The sequence below is a fragment of the Myiozetetes cayanensis genome, unplaced genomic scaffold (assembly GCF_022539395.1).
Source record: "Myiozetetes cayanensis isolate MyiCay16 unplaced genomic scaffold, myiCay2020 scf4, whole genome shotgun sequence".
Lineage (NCBI taxonomy): Eukaryota > Metazoa > Chordata > Aves > Passeriformes > Tyrannidae > Myiozetetes > Myiozetetes cayanensis.
The window spans coordinates 37,929,463-37,946,778 of record NW_026087631.1 but is presented as its reverse complement, the minus strand read 5'-3'; the positions used below and the strand labels follow the sequence as shown (position 1 = coordinate 37,946,778).

The following is a 17,316-nucleotide window of genomic DNA, read 5'->3' as shown; positions in this document are numbered from 1 at the left end:
TAGGTGTAAAGGGTAGCTTAACAGAGCTGTAGGCACACTGCATTTTTCTGAAGTCTGGCCCAGAGTGGTGGAAAAAGTCATCAAGTGAAACTGGGTTGTGATGCTTGTGTTGATGAGCAGCACCATACATAGATTGTGTATCACATTTAGGAAGTGGCTTGTAGTGGGACAGCTAGGATTGCAAGCAACATGCCGACCAGCAAGTTTGCTGGAACAGCATCGAGGCTATTCTTGGATAGAATGAAAAGTCTGCCTGGGGTCCCTGCCCAAGGTTCTGAGATGGAAAGAATTAATGGCCAGTCTTTGCGAGCGAAGATCCGGAGGAAGGTCTTTCCACCTTCCAGCCTGCGCATTGGATTTTTTAGGTGAGACACAGTGTGCGCAGAACTGAGCCCACCCTTTAATCCTAAGGTTCATCTGCCGGGGCCAAGCGAGCTTGGACGGTGGCAGCGAGGTCCTTAGGACGTAGGTGGGTTGCCTTTAAGGGCTAACGAGCTCCACCTGCCCGGGAGTGGCCCTGACCGGGAAAGAATTAGCCTTAGGTAATTTGGAGACTGTAAACTGTAATTCTGATATTTCCTTATAATACAGTTAGGAAAGGAGAGCTCTATATCTCTCAAGGGAGAGGTAGGGTGCTGCCTGCTGTCCTGACTCAAGTAGTTGGAGAGGAGTGAGCCGTCTTTTCCTGCTCTGATGAAGGTGGTATTCACACTGAGGATTCTGCTTTCCTGTTCCAGAAGTTAATTTTCAGGTCCTGAGTGACTCTGCAATGTACCCGTATTACTCTTTACCATCCTGTGTATGGTAGATGTAATAACACACCTTGCAGCCTGTTTATTTTTGAGCATTCACTGATGCATAGAACTATTGTTATAGCTATGTGCCTGGATGCTTTTTGATACTGGATAGCTACCAGACTCTCTCAGAGCTCCTGAGGTTTTCATGCTGCAAGTAGGGAGAGTGTATCCTGACCCTGCCCTCTCCTGGATCGGTCTGCTCTCCTAGTTTGCAAAGTTTTCAGAAACATAAGGTCAACAAGCCTTTTTAAGTGCTGGTGTGTGAAACGAAAAATACACTTCTCCTACAAATGGCAAGACCTGTGCCAACCTTTTGAGCACTTACAATGAGTTTGCACAGTTTCTAGTGGTGCTTTTTTTAGGAATATTGTTGCATGTACTGTTGGCGTTCGCCAAGTGGCAGAAGAGGTGTTTGCAGCACAAGTCTAGGGTGCATTAGACAGGATTACCAGGATCTTGTCAGTCAGATGTTACCGTGTGCCCTAGATGGCATTGGGAAAAGCGTGGTTCTGGGTACAGGCTTTGCCCCCATCAGAGACATGTCCAGCCAGGGCTAAAGCATGAGGGGTCATGCCTTTGCTTTGCTTCTTTGGCAGCTACAGGTGGGGACATGTCCCGCAGCCTACCCCAGCACACCCATTCTGCCACTGGCAACCCTGACATGTCCCGGCCAAGTGTAAGTGAGCCGAGGGTTGTCAGTTTTGCGATTACCCACGTGGCTCTGCATAACAATCAGGAGCTGACAGGAACTGTCAGTTTTTATTGCGAGCAGCAAAGGCACTGAAGCTGTCTATCCGCTGACATAAGACAACAGTGCGTTGGATTCCACTTCAGCCTTCTTGTCATGAGGACAAGAAAATGCCCTTACTGCCTTTGCGATGAGGCTGGGCACAGATTAATGACAATTTTCCTAGGATGTCCTCTCTTTGCTGTGAATGGATAGGTTTAGTGCATTTTCCTTTTTCCTGCATTCAAACGAACAAATACAAGTAGGACAGATACCTAAATATAGGAATACAAACTCACCTGGTTTCTTGGGCAACTTTGCATACCTGTACAGTTGGAACCATGAGGATTTCACTCAAGAAAGTGGCTGAGAACTGGTAGTATATACCATCCGCTGTTTCTAAACAATACATGCTAGTCATGTTTCTGTAATATTTGTGTGATGTTGGGGTGTTTATGCTGGCACGGGTGTTAGGGGGAACATCTGTACTGAAAAGGCTGATTTTGTCTGGGATTGATTCAAAGCGTCTGTTACTCGTACAGCTTCCAGAGGGTAAGGAGGACATCGCTGGTTTGTGCCAGTTTACTTTGAACTGATAAGTAGGTATTTGTCTTCCACGGTGTTCAGATTGTGAATTGGTTTGTGTGTCAGCATTATGGGACTTACTGCCAGCTTTGCAAGGCAAAATAGTTTGCTAATTTCCTTAAATGTTTGCAGTGATGCCCAGAGTAGCAGTTAGTCACTTGTTCAATCGATCTGTCCTCCCTTAAGTGGTTCCCAGTTAAGAGAGGCTTTTTATGATTGTCTGCTGTGTGACTTGAGACGGTTTTTGTCAGCCAGAACGTGCCAGTTGCCAGGAGCTGGAATCTGTGTGCTTGTAGGAAATAATTTATTCATGCAGGGTAATACACCTTAACATTTAACAGGTAATGAACGTGACATAAATTTCCTTCTTCCTTTTAATTTTTTACTTTCCTCTTTCAATGTGCAAACAGACAGACTCTGGTACTCTAAATAGTAAGTAATTTTTGGCCATCTGTCAAAAGGAAATTTCAATACAAATTTAAATTAATGATGCCTGAAATTTTTTATAGCTCCTCTAAAAGCCTCTAATGTGCAGAAAATTCTGAATCTGCTGGTAGTAATTAGTGTAGCATGTAATGAGGAAATGGGCGATGTTATACAGCCCCAGTGTAACGTTTTGATATGGTAGCAAAATTTTGATTTATATAACGTTTTGCCTGGGTTTAATTGTAAGAGGCACTTTAAAGTTTTCTTGCTGATACAGATTATTAAGCAGGGCAGATTTTAAAATAGCTCATAAAGTGTGAATTTACACTGTAGTGTGCGTAATGAAGGTACACTACCCATTTCTATGAAGAAAGAAGTTTGGCTGAAGTGTCCCATTTCTTACCACCATTTCCAGCACTTTAGATTTGCAGGGCAGTTTTCTTAGTGAAACTTGTTGTCTCTAGCTGTGCTGGTCCTGACTCCTCTTAGTCCAGACCAGGGAAAAGGCACTTTGCATCATTCTTCCAAATGTGACGTTTTCTGCCTGAAAAGCCAGACTGGGCTCGCGTACTTCCCAGCACATCCCTTGAGTGAGTAGTTCACTGCTGAAGCTGAGTAGTCCAGGTAACACAAGATTGTCCAGGAGCTGTTCCTAAATAATAGATCAGCATTGGCAGAGGAAGCTCTGTGGAGAAGGGCAGCATTGGGAGCTCTTGCTTCTTGGATTCAGTCTTCGAAATCTGTTGCCAAGTTTGAAGTGTGGGAAAACTCTAAATGCAGTAAATTGGGCCATGAGAGTGCTCTTTGTACAGTGGCAAGGCTGTGGAGCACACAAAGGGAAGAGAAGGGTGGCATGTGCCAGGGCCGTGTTCAAATGGCAGTCCTGGCTCAAGGACTCAGAGGGAATATAATGTGTTTAGATAGGAAGACAAACTGCTCTGCAGTTAACCAAGCAGCTTTTCACACCGTGTGTTTCCTTTTCGAAGCTGTAAAACTTTTTTCAGAAAATAAAGGGAAAAAATGAAAAAAGGAAAAAATGATTTTTCTGGATTCTTGCTTGCTAATTGTACCACACAAATTTCTTTTCACCTTTTATGAGAACTTCTGATTCAGGAAGCATGCCCTTCTTCCCAGCTGTGGTACCCTCTCTGGGACAAATGTGACAAAAGTTTTGCTGGTCTTTGACAAAGTTCCTTCTGTAACACATGCCCTTTGAGGAAGCCGTGGAAACATTTTGTGTGCAAAAGCTCCACCTGGCAGAAAGTAAGTAGTCTAGTGCTAGCAGTCTCTTCCCAAGGCTCTCACTGTGGCAAATGGAGTGAAGGAGCGCCCAGATGCTGGCTGGGTTGTGGGCCTTCCAGAGCTAGCCAGGATGTCCCTAAACAGGTGTTCAAGAATCTCAGAGTCTTCTGAATCACTGCTTTGTGCACAGGATCCAATATGTGTAACATTTTACCACATCTTTTGGTATCTAGACCTCTTGTTCCTTATATACCTATTTTGTGCTGCCTTTCTTTTGGGGGTTGTTTGCTTGTTTGTGTTGGTCTTTTTTTTTTTTTTTCTTTTTGGTTGGTTGGTTGGTTGGTTTGGTTTGGTTTGGTTTTTTGTGGTTTTTTTGTTTGTTTGTTTGTTTGTGTTTGTTTTGGTTTTGGTTTTGGGTTTTTGTTTGGTTTTTTGTTTGTTTTCTTTTGTTTTGTATTGTTTTGTTTTGTTTTCTTCACCTGATTTTTAAATCATTTGGGGCAGAGACTATGACTATGGTAAGATTTGCCAGCACAGGGAAAACTTCGTTCATTTTGATGATGGGGGTTACAGTTTCAGGAGCAACAGGTGCCAAAAATGTAAAACCACAGTCTCGTGGCAGGAATAAAACAGCTAGTATAGATTCCTCTGGGAAAAAATTAAGACTTTTAAATGAAAATATCTGAAATAATGCATTGAATGCAGCTTTGGGGTGAATTTCTGGCCAACATGCTGGTGAATTCAGAGAAAGAAGTCTGTCAGGGCAAATTGAGGTGAATTTAAAATAAGATTACTTTTGACTTAATCTGTGTGAAAGCTAATAATTACACATGTGGGAGATACAGGGAAAGTGGATGGGTGAGATTCCCACATTCCATTTGCATTTTGTGGTAGCCTGTGCTCCAGTGCTTCACAAGTTGTTAGCCACTATTAATTGTTTAGACCTCTGTTCATTTAGTTGTAAGTAAGAGTAAGCTGCTTACTCCTGAAGCTGTAAGTAACCTAATACTTAAAAAAGAGTCAGTGAGTGTAATGCTGTTGGAAAGTACTAGATAGTTTAAAATAAAAATGTTCAACATATAGTATATAAGACCTTTGGATACTACCACATGTAATTACGCTTCTAGTTTTGTTCTTCTGCTGGTAGAGGAACACCACATAAACTGCTGTGATGTATTACTGTGAACTTTGTCCTAATTGTCATGTTTCTTTCAAATTTGACTTCCTCTAGTAGTTTGAGTGCCCGCCAAATGTCTTTGTATTCGCTATGTATTTAATGAGGCAAAGAAACATAGTCACCTGCTACAAGCTTAAAGAAATTTGCAGAATTTATTTCCTAATAATTTTGTTATTTCGCCACTTAATTACTGTTCTGCTGAAAAGCGCTTCACAGGCTTGTTAAAATCCAGACATTTCACACTCGTGCCACAGATTCTGTTTGTACCTCTCTCTGTTTGGAAACAAGGCATTGTGTGTATTTTGCTTTCTGTAATGATGAAGTAGTAGTTTTAAGCAGAGCATATTTGAACTACACTGCTTCACAAGAGCTGTGTTTTTGATCTTCATGGGTGTTTTGGGGATAGCATTACCAAATAATAATGAGTAACTTCTGTTGGCTTGTGATACAGTAATTTTTTCGGTATTAATTGATATCTGCCTCTGGGCGTGTAAGCTGTCCCGAATGTAACAGGTGCCCTAATTCCAGAAAATGTGTTGTAATTGTTTGTTTGTGGAACAGATGAATAAATATCTGTGGGGCATAGCTGGTCCTCAGGTGGTGAATGTGAGTGGATTAATGATGTGATTGGGTGAGACATGCTTGTTTGTTGCAGTCTGGTCCAGTAACTGTATACTGAAGCAGAACAAATATTAATTAGCAGGGTCCTGTTTGTTGTCTCAGTCTATCTTATGGAGTGGATTTTTTGGCACTGCTGTTTTTTTCTTAATAACCTTTTCATGGCTAGACTTGTAGTATGTCATTCAAACCCTGTGTTTTTACCAGACTTCTAGAACATGAAACTGAACCTCAGGTATATATATTCCTGCTGTGTTTTTTAATCCTTTTCTCCCCCCGCCCCAGCAGAGTTTTACATTTCTTTAATTCATACAATGTCACATCTTTAAGTCTTTTTCATGAGGACATCTGGGAATTTTAATTTAGTGTAGAGTATTCATATTCATATGAAAGTAATTGCACATACTCCAGTATCAAAGAATTAGCTGCTTCTGCCATTTTTGATGGCTTTACCTCTTTTACTCAATAGCTTTTTACCCACTTCTGTGTATTAACTGCACACTGTCCTCTTACCTTGCATCCTTTTGCCAGTTACCACAGGGTGATTCTGATTCAGTGGTGTGCCCACATTTGGTGAAATTCCTGTAGTGCTTCTCACTATCAAACTTTTATTTTGCCACTTAGTGATTTAAGGTAACTCAAATATTCTCTCTCCAGATGCTCTCTTTACCCAGAAGGCAAACACACACATGGGCTGTAATTTCTAACCTGAGCAGTCCCGTCTAATTATTTCCATGGCAACAGACTGTGATGTTGATAACACAGGATTATGACTTCACGTCATAGAGTAGGAAGTGGAAGTTTGCTGGGATGAGGAGGTGGATGGAAAGGTCTCCAGTGCAAAGGCTTTGACAGTATAATAGCTGGGGGAAAAGAAATAAAGGGAGTTAAATTGTTTATTATATCCAATTTTGAAGTTCTTCTCATTGTGTGTTAGTGAAAGCATACTTTGGATGCTGGCATTTGTGTCTTACACCAGCTTACTTATGGTGAATGAGTCCGGAATGAAGAACACATTTGCAGGTCAAGTTACATAGGTGTTAGTCATATAATGCAAGAAAATAAACATCAATTTTTGTTAAAGCAGGACACAGACTTGGTGGCTGTGTTTTGCCTTGTGGATTTCTGTTGGCACTGTAATTCGTTTTTTATTTTTATTGAGCATTTAGCATTTTGATTTTGAGTTGTCTTTAAAACCCTTAGATCCAGAGTAACGTTCTTTATTTTATGCTAATCAGTGGAGTCAGTGGGCATGCAGATTATCTGCTAAAGGGAGGGAATTACCTTCTGGATTCTACCACATGGATGGCATGCGTTGGAAATTTCTGTCATATCACTTAAGTCACTGAATGCTAGTAGTATGTTAATACTTACATTAATATTTGTATTACTCTTCCTGTCTCCTCCCTGGCAGTGGGAAAGAAGCATATTCCTAATCCAAATTTTGTCAGTCTCCTTAGGTTGATTTTATAAGAAGTTGGAGGTAAATAAGTAGTCTGATACAAGTTATTGTGCAAGATTGTTGAGTGCAACATGAATTACAAAGTTTTAGTTGTGCTTTGAGGGAAGAAGCAATAAGGCAAGACATCAGGAATTGGCCATTGAGGGGAGTTTGTAGGAAAGTTGCACTGTTTCCTATCTCTCTTTAGTACAGCTGTAATTGAGTTGAATAATTAATTAAATACCTAAAGCTCGATTAACGTATTCTGCATAACAATTTGAAAAGTTCTGTGTTTTCTTAAGCGACATTTGGCCTTTTGAAGAAAAAAAAATTGGAAATGCTAATGTTTTTCAGCCAACTAAGGGAAGAAAATAAAAATGTCTCCATAGCAACAAAGCTTCTTTCTAGATGGTTTCCTAAAATATGCCTGAACCAGAAGCAGATGTCTGGTTTGAGAATCTCGCCTCCTTCAGTGTAAACAAATAACTTCTAGGCAGGTGTTGGAAATAATATGGAAATCCTATTAAGGGGCCCTGGGTTCCTGTCTGTCAGGAAACCCCTGCCACAAAAGGGCTGGTCGTCTGAATAAAGGAGGCAGAGTAAATTCTCGTTAGGCTTTAGCTTTTCCCAGGAAATAATTGTCTCCGCATGCTCTTTCTCCTGCAAGCCTGAATGCAAGCTGTTTCTTCTACTGATCCCCTCTGCCACCCTCGCTTTCTCCCTCTCTTCTCTTGCTGGATTAGTGCTTGATATCAGTGGTGGCTGCTGCTGCTTGGGGCATTGTGTCAGTTGTGTTTTTAACCCCTGTTCCCTCCTCTCCCAGGTCTGCAGCCCTGCCTTGGCTGGTGAGAGGACAGCCAGAGGAGAAGCCTTATGCTGGCCTGGAGTGAGGAGAGGAGGGGAAGTTGTTTGTGTGAATTTATAGATGATATTGTGGTAAAGATTTTGATGTGACTGGCTTGACAGTGACACATGTTGGGGTTCAAAATAAGAGTGTATTTTTTCTTATGATGTGTCTAGGAAGTTGGTGAGATGCTTATTTTTCTTTTTAATCATCTTTTGACGTTACTGAGAAAACTTGCTGTCAGTAGTCTGTTAGTCTAGTGTGACACTTGTGTTGCCTTTGCGCTTGCTGGTGTCAGTTTTGTCCCCAGACACAGCTGTGCTGAGCCCGGCACTACCATAGCCAGGGGACCAGCTTACTTGCAGCCTGTGGGTGAAAACTTCAACACACAGCAGGTGGGAGCAGTTGCTGAGAATGTGCTTTCCAGAGTCTCTAGGCTGGAAGCAGAGACCGCGTGCATGTCTCCCGGCTTCCTGCATCTACTTTCCTTGGTGTGCCAGACGTGCATAGTGATGCTCTTAATAACACTCAGAGGGTTAAATGTGGATAAACACAAAACAAGGCTTCTGAAAAGCCTGAAGATTATCATGCAGCATTTCTCGGACTATAGCCCCCGAGACGCACTTCATAAAGCCAATAAAGCGCACGCCGGTGGTCTCCTGTTGCCCTGGCAACAGACCACAGGGCACCCTGTGTGTGAAATGCATGAACATCTGCGAATTAATCTTTTTTAGTTTGTTCTTTCTTGGTACCAGCGGGGCTGCGCTGCCTGGTAGCAGCAGGGCCAGAGCTGGAGGGATACCCCAGGGATGTCCCATGCTCCTGGCAGAGGGGGTGAAGCCAGGTCCCTCTCAGCAGTGCTTCCCACAGTGGAGGGCCTCGACCTGATGTTGGTCTCAGTGGAATGCTCTAAGCTTGCTTTTGGATGCAGGGAAGAGAAAAAATTAAAAAATATTCTCCTAAATTGAGGTGTTTGGCTTGTCAGGCTTTCATGAAAAAGATAATCTGAGAGGAAAACTGAAATAAGCACTTGTTTCCATACACTGTTTTACTGGACTCCACCACTCCTGTTGGAGTTGGTGGAGTCCAGTGAGAGTTTCATTCTCACTAGGCCGTAGTGAAAACAGAAGTTGAGGAGTAGCAGGTCTCACACAAGTCATAAAATGGAGAGGCATAACAAAAATCAGCGCAGTGAGAGCTGATCCAGCAAGAGGCCCAGGCACAACTATGCTTGTGAGATGCAAAACCTGGGGGATGGTATTTTCCACTGCCTCCTGGAGCAATTACTGAGAGCACTAGCACTGCGGTTGTTGGCTTCCTGCCAGAGTCCTGGCAGGTGCCAGGTGTTCCCTCCCCTGACCTTCTGCCAGCCACATCCCTGCTGTGGTGCATCAGGGTGCAGGTTTCATGTCTGGCTCTAGGAGCTGTGCTGACTGCTGGTTGCCAGTGCAGGGCTTGCCCCAGTTCTCTACCAAGTCTCAGGAAAGACTGTAGGGGGAACACTGTGTATGTTGTATCATCAGCGAATGCTTGGATGTAATCAGTGTTTTAATGAAGTATTGGAAGTGAAATGCCACTTTAATCTGCTAATTGTATTAAAAGGACAGCAGATTGCTCTGTATCACTTTTTTTTTTTTTGATCTGCAAGCTTATCAAAGACTGCCAAGGTGCTTTTAAGTGAGGTATAGCAGCCAGTTCAACACTACTTGTTTGCATACGAATATTAGCAGGCACAGCTGCACCTCTGTTTTTCTGCCTCTCGAGAGGCAGTGAATGCAGCTGTGGGAGTGTTCTTAATGCATACTTATGAATAAGTTGGGTGGAGGGGTGGGAGAAGGAAAAGAATTTCAACATGGTTTGTTCCATTTTTTTATTAACTGGGTGAGCTGTATATTGTAGATTCTCTATACAGAGAAGCTGGCATATTTCAAGCCACTGTATCATTTGAAAGAGGGCATACAGTACTCTCTTTGCTGTATTAATCTTGACAGATCAAAATAAATAATAGCACTGATTTTGCTGGTTGAGACCTATTCAGTCAGAGTGATGTGCTCTGCAGAGATGCAGTGCTAGAATGTGGAAGAACAACCAGGAGATGTGTCTCCCAATTGCAGCTACCCACAGAAGGATTGTCTGCAGGGCTGTGTGGTTTGTGTTTGGCACAGAACACACACAACATAAAACTCACCAGCTACAGCAACATATTTCTCACTCCTTTGCTCATTTTATTTTATTAACAAAGTGGCGAGACTGTACAGAAACCACTGGTTGCGTTGAGTGGAAAAGCCAATGCTGACCTAAATAATATAAAGCCTTCCTGGTATGTTTGCTGAAGCCATATCTGTTGATGCTGTGCTTCTGTCCCATTCCTCTAGTTCTTTTAAAAATACCAAACTGCAGTTTACTTTAGCCCTTGAAGAAATTAATGTTTTGCTTTTCCTCCCCTACTTTAAGGGTTTCATACAATGACGTGCAAATATTATTTTGTAATGAGCCTTGCTGTCCCATACTGCAAAATATGAAAAGAATTCAGTGTTTGAATAGTTTTAAAATAATTTCTTTAAATCAATTGCAATAAACCCTGTGAGTTGAGAGAAACCCTTTTTCTGCCATTTCCTTGAAGTATGGTATCTTTCTAAGTGCCCTGTCAGTATGCATAATTGGCGTTGGAGTAGCAAGGGTACCCTGCCTTAAGCATAAAGGCAGCCTGTCCAGGATCAGTTCAGTGCCTTAAGAAAAACCACTGTATGCTCACAATCTAGGTAGCCTAAAAGCCTTATATTGCACTGCAGGTGTTTAAAAGCAATTAAGTTATTTAGTCTGTGGGACTCTTGTGTACTTCTTGAAAGTTTTCTGGTAACAGCACTACTTTCAGCTGTGGCAAAGGCTGGAGGTGCCATTTTTGTACCTTTCTTCCTGCTTCAGGGGATGAAGAAGAGGAGACACCATCAAAGATTGTGATGTTGTCTCTCTTCCTTGTTCTTTTTAGAGTATCTAGCATCAGACTATGCAGGTTTTTCCCAGTTCTATGCAAATTGCAACCTTTTTGATATCAAATGTTTTCTGTGCCAGAGTACTTCTCTGTTGTACCTTTCTTCTCCACGGACCCTAAATCATTTTACAAATCCTGCTAATGACTGTAACAGTCCTGCTAATACTTGCAACTAGTGTTGCAAGTAGCGATAACCTGATTTAAAATAGTAAATGTAACTGAAGTTTCCCACCAAGTAGGGCAAAACTAGTAGTGAGTACTAACAGCTGAGGCCGTCACAGTGATGGAGCTTCTGCTGTTTAGTAGATAAGTGTTTCATAATTGTTCTGGGCACAAATAGGAAAAAAACCCTATTTGATACAAGAAGTCTCTTCATGTTGACAACACACAACACCAGAGATTCCTACAGTGTAAAGCTGCCTGTTTTGCAAACAAAATATGCCACAGATTCTAATTATAAAAATAAAAACATGTTCTTTGGTATACAGACAGAATTTCTCTTACTATTTTTCTGAGTCTTAAAACTGACAGAAGTTCTCTCTGGAATACCAGTTATTCAGTGTGCACAACTGTTACTGTAGATGTCAAAAATAAAATATTCATGAGTGTGTTTGATATTGTGTTCTGGCTCAAGATACGTATCTGTCCAACTCTGCACTGTGATATATGTGTAAACTGGTCTTAGGAAAAACATTTGTTCATAACCAGGGTTGTTCTTGCCAATAGTAAGATTATATCAAAACAAGCACCGTTTGTTACCTAATTTGCCTGTTTTCTTAACGTTTAACTGAAAGTCTAAATATGTTAATGTAATGATATGATTGTGACAAAAGCCAACAAAAATGGGGAAACAGACATCTGAAGGTGGCGGTTTCCCATACTAAGGAGGCAACTGAAGTAAAACACCTAATGCTTAGCACTTGATTCTATGCACTAAGACTAGTTTACCCTGCTTTTTGAAAGTGTAAACATGAACTCTGGGGATATCTCTGGAGAAAGGCTCATGGACATTTGCCTTGTGTTTGCAGAGAAAGAAACTCTGAAGTGGGTGATCAGGAGATCAAATGAGCGTGGGGGACAGCGGAGGAAGAGAGATATGTGGAAATAAATCCATGTTTCTTCTCTGCATCTACCTGACTACTTTGCTTAATTTTACCCACATTTTGCTTGTTCTCTGGAGAGAACTCTTTTACAATTCACATTAAAAAAAGAGCAGCAGCCTCGATTATGTGTAGAGATCAAGCAGCTAGTAAACTGATGTATGCCTAGTGCTCCTATGTTAAAAGCTGTGTGCTCTCTGTACAGTGACACCAAAAGCAAGGTGTAGGAAGGCGTTAATCCTCTAAACATTAATGCTTTTCAAGATCACAGATTATTGCCCTCTGTTGTGTCAAAATGAGTGTTTCCTTTTCTCCTGTAGGATATCTGGTGGTTCCTCAAATGTTTGAGGAGCCATCGTTTAGTAGTTTAAGGAGAAAGCCTTGAATAATTCACACAACAAATGATTAGGCTAGCACTTGTCTATCTAACTGAATTATTCTACATGTTTGCTGAAGCAGTTAAGCAGCAGAACAGCATTTCCTTCTCAGGAGGGTTTACGGTGCTAGTATTGACCCACCTAGTTATTGGGTTTCAGCTTTTTGTTGACACTGTTGTAAATGAAAGCAGCCTGGACGGGCACTGAGCAGCTGGGCTGAATAATTGTGAAGGATTCATGCTTGTTGCTGTTACCCCCAGTGTTTATAGTGGGTTGTTTGCTTTGACTTTTGTTGAACTGTTGACAAAAGCATTAGATACAAATGGGAACAAATAAAGTGGTGAGATGCCAGGAGGGCTTGGCAGAAATGGTGGTTTTCATTCCAGCTTAAATGGGGAATGTTGACACTTGTCTGGATGGGAGAAGGAAGGTGTATTCAGCATTTCTGTGTTTCTCCCTCCCCCTTCCCTTCCTTTCCTTACTACTAAATATGTTTTGGCAAACAGGTGTATAAAAACAGAGCGGAGGAATTTTCACCATTGCCTTAACTCTTTGGCACTACATTTTTGAAGCTCTTTCTGACTGTGGATGTCTTGCTGGGTAAATCCAGTTCCTGAAATGAAAGGATTAAGTATAAAAAGCGAAGGGTAGGAAAAAAAAAAAAAAGTGAGGAAAGGAAGGGGGGTATGGAAGGAGTAGAGTTGAGAAAAGAGGGGATTAAATAGAACTGTATACACTAAGTAGTATAGCCAGCAAAATTGAAGTCATTTACTGGAACGCTTTTAATTTGGTTTAAACAAAATACTCCTTTGTATATTCAAATGGGGAGTAGCTCAGCTGTTGTGAAGCCAGAAAATTAATGGTATTTTTAGTGAAATAGCAAAAGCATGTCAACAACATAGCTGTGGATGATAATGTTGGCATTTTATTCATAAGGAATTATCAGTGCAGGTTACTGGACAACATAGTGTGACTGGAATGATTGAGCACAGGGGGGAAGATGCTGTCCTTCTGTAAGATGATTTCATTTTGCATTTAGTCCTTCAGGAAAAGAAGGAGACAGAAATAAAGTATTAAAAAATACGTGTCTAAGATGCCTATCCTTGTGGTTTCTGGCTCCTGGAGACTAACCTTTTTACCTCTGTCTGACTCACAGTGTTCCAGCTGTCCTTCTTTTCAAGTCTGTCGTAAGGGATGGCAGAGAATAAAGGCAGGAGAATAGCATCACATTAGGATATCTCTGCAGAAAAGGCAGTTTTGGTCCTGGAGAAGCTTCAAGTTTGCTCTAACCATCTCTGCCTCTTGAGTTTTGTGCCTGAACATTGTTTGCTTGGGACCATTAATGCATTTAATATATAGTGAAATGTGGTTATGTTGGTTGGTTGTGGAGGAAGTTAGTGTATGATCTGGAAGGTCTTACCACTTGTCAGGAGAGATGCTTCATATTTGTTATTCTCATTATAGTTTTCTTGTAGCAATCAACTTTAGTGTTGTGCAAGTCAACTGGAAAGTGGCAAATGAAGTGTCTTCACAGGGGCGAAGACACTGCTGTGATGAAAGGAGGATACAGTTTTACCTTGCTGTCTGAAGGCATACAAAGGTATTTCTTGCCTCTGCTGTGACGTGCACCTCATGGTATGTGAGGTACCCATAGGGTTTTGGAGCACCAAAGTTGTCGTATGCAGGTATTTTTTGTTGCCTGCCACCATGGAGCTTTAACTTGTCCTAAACCCAAACACCATAGTAGCAAAGTAATCGTGGCATTTATGGACCCAATTTGAGCAATCATCCATGATTGTTTTCATTATTCCCCTTTTTTATGGTTGCCGTATTGTTCCTACTGTATTCACAGTAAGAAAAGAAGAGAAACACAAAAAGAGATAAGGAAGAAATTGCCTTTTACTGCTGCCATTGCTGTTTCTTGTAACACACAGCATGTTTGTTGTGCCAAACCACAGCTCTGTGGATGTCAGCAAGAAGTGTTTTGCCCAGATGTTAAATACTGTGGGATCAGGGCCTGAATATGTTATTAATCCTACAATATTAAAACAAAGGGTAGAAATACCAGGCTATTTCCAGCAAACATATACTGGGAGTGATGTTACTGTAAATATCAGCTTGTGCATGATGAATCCCCAATTATTTTTGTCTCCCTCTTTGGGGAATACCCTGGGCAATTCTAAAGGGGGCTGAAGAAATTATCATAGCAAATTTCAACCCTGAATGAAGGAAAAATGAGGAATCTCTGAAAAGTAGGGACTTAAAGGCCAATCAAAACAAATATATTCCATAATCCTGTTTGAAAAGCATTTGGGAAATCCAGTTTTGGATCATCTAAATTGAGTGAGAATTCGGAAAAAACTAGCTGATGGATGTTCTGTGGCACTGCCTGGGTGCTTGTTAATCAAGCTTGGATAATTTTGTGTTTTCATGTGGAATGCACTTTCCCCATGTTCTTAGAGCTACAGAGTTAGCTCTTTAGGCTAGTCTGCTTTGTTTGAAGACCTCTAAGCAGGGCCCCAAGTACCTGGACTTTCAGAAAACAGAGACCTGAAAGCAGGAAAGCTTCTGGAATGAATTTGCATTAGAGTAACAATAGTTTTCAGTGATTAAAGAAGGAAGGAGAGAGTTGGTGTACTGCCATAGGCTGAGGTTGGATTGGATTCACCCAAATCACAAAGTGATTATGCATCATGGGGCAAAATCTTTTTGCATCATCTAGTGTCACATAATAAGCAAATGGAGTGCTGAACTGGCTTATTAGGAAGAAGAGTGGATATGGTAAATAACAGTCAATAGTGGGAAACCATAAAATAGTAAGACAGAAGTAAAAGTATGACAGAGTTACAAAGCCCTAAATCAGCAGTGCACATCCTTCAGCACAGAAGGTCTTTACTGGCAACTTGCCATGAACCAGTGGGCTGCACCTGTTTTGCATATAAGTTACATTGGATTTTAATCAGATAAACACACACCCCCTTTGTTTGTCATATTTATGGAGTGCTTTAAGTGCAAGCACTGTGTAGCACAAGGCAATAAAAGACTGTGTACTTGGTGGGTTATAGTAAAAGGAATGATGATGCAAAGACTGTCTCTGCATTTCTGAAATCAGGGAGGTTTATCTGACATCTGGCTGCCTTTGAGAAAGCCTTACACATTCTGAAATACAGGTTTGAGTTCATTAGGCAGCTGCAAGTTTGGCTTTGCATACATTTTAAATACATAAGGTCAATTTGAGAAAAAATTAATTTCAAAGACAAACTTGCAGATAGGACATTTCCTGGTTAATTCTGTTACCCTGAGTAATTGAAAAGCAACAGCATTAACCACCAGCAGCATTTTCTTCATGAAACTTAGTTCAGAGTATTTAGTTACATCTCAGATGCAGTGGCTTTAGGTCCTCCTGAGTTTGGCTGCTGAAGGTGTTACATACGTTGCAGAACGGTTTCCTCTTTTACATTTTTCACGTAGATGTGATACAGATTTATGCAAACTAAGAATGACCTAAAGTTATTGTTTGTATAGTTTCTGGAGTTTAGTATAAATACTCTGTTATAGGAATTAGATTGCTCTAATGTTGTAGTTGTGTTTTTGCTGATATAAGGAATACTGATTATTCTTCCTTCATTTTCCCATTTTAGTCTATCATATGTAATAGATCCATTTTGGTGATACTGGAGTACTTCCAAATCTTCGATACATTAATCCTCACAACAACCCATAAGGGAAAGAAATGCTCTCTAGACTTGGAAATTATCTCTCTGTTATAGATATTCAACTGAGGCATGAAGAGGCTTAATTGACTTCTCGTGATCAGATGAAATAGCAGACTACTAAACCTGTATTTCCAAAATATAAACACAGTTTGCACCCTCCCCAGTTTTAGTTTTTTGCACAGGCATTAATGTTACTTTGTTACCAAAAAATAGTTAAAACCTTCTTAACACCAATGTAGCACTAAGAAGCAGGCATTCTTTATTCGGCACCAGATGGGTAAGGGGATATTTTCTCCAAAATACTGTGTATACAGAGTACATAAAAAGCTCCTGTTCATATACTGTAGTTGACATCATATTCATTGATTTTCCCAGAATATGCATACACATGATAATCATTTCCCCAATGTTATCAACATATTTCCCCTCCCATTGGTGCATGTGTTTGTCTGTCCCGAGGGTCCCTCTGGTGGTCATAGACCCTGATGTTACAGCTGATGGCTTTATGAACTGGTATTTACTTCCCAAATATGAAGCTGAGTTGACATACCTAGGCTACTTTGTTATTTTGTGCATCTTCTTCATTAAACATAGTTTTTCTATAGGTTAGCAGTTTTGCAAAATAAGCATTGTTTTAACACCAGCTGAGCAAATAATTCTTCATCTGGCAACAACTTTATGATCTCTTTTTACCAAATTCATCTTTTCGAAACCTCACAGTGGGTTTGAGTCCCATTCTTGGCAAGTACATGCATGCTTCTAGTTTGCTCCCTCAGTCCTTTTGAGCTACTCCCAGTTTCAGTTGACTATCTGATCTCTGTATGTTTTTTCAGAAGGCAAGCTTTAGTTGAATTTACATTGTTCCTTCTGGCTCGATTACATTGCTTTTGGGGTTTTGGTATGACTCCTGCAGTGCCACCCTGGATTATACAAGTAGGAGAATCAGCAGAAGCCCACTGCACTGTTGGGAGGGTCATGGCTAACCAGCCATCGCACAGCATATGCCACAGAATGCCACAAAGCAACCCACCAAAACTCTGGGGCTAATGTTAAGCTGTCTTGTGACCACACCACTCACCAGCAGTGTGACTCTAGACATCCTAGCACTGTTCCTGAGTTGTTCCCCATTGTGTTAGCTCCAGCCCAGGGCTCTGGAGCAAGAGATGTACATGGAGCAAGATGGTTCATCTGCAGATCATGATTTTCGGCACAGTGCTCCACTGCCAGCTAGCAAAGTGTGCAGCATGGGCTGCTGCACAGCTGAAGAATTCTTC

The 17,316-nt window shown here is 41.1% G+C and overlaps 1 protein-coding gene across 8 annotated transcripts in view; it reads left to right on the top strand.

Annotated features, from left to right (window-relative positions):
- TLE4 (TLE family member 4, transcriptional corepressor) overlaps window positions 1–17,316 on the top strand; it is a 98,790-nt gene that overhangs the window by 54,162 nt on the left and 27,312 nt on the right. The gene's annotated exons all lie outside the window — the stretch shown is intronic.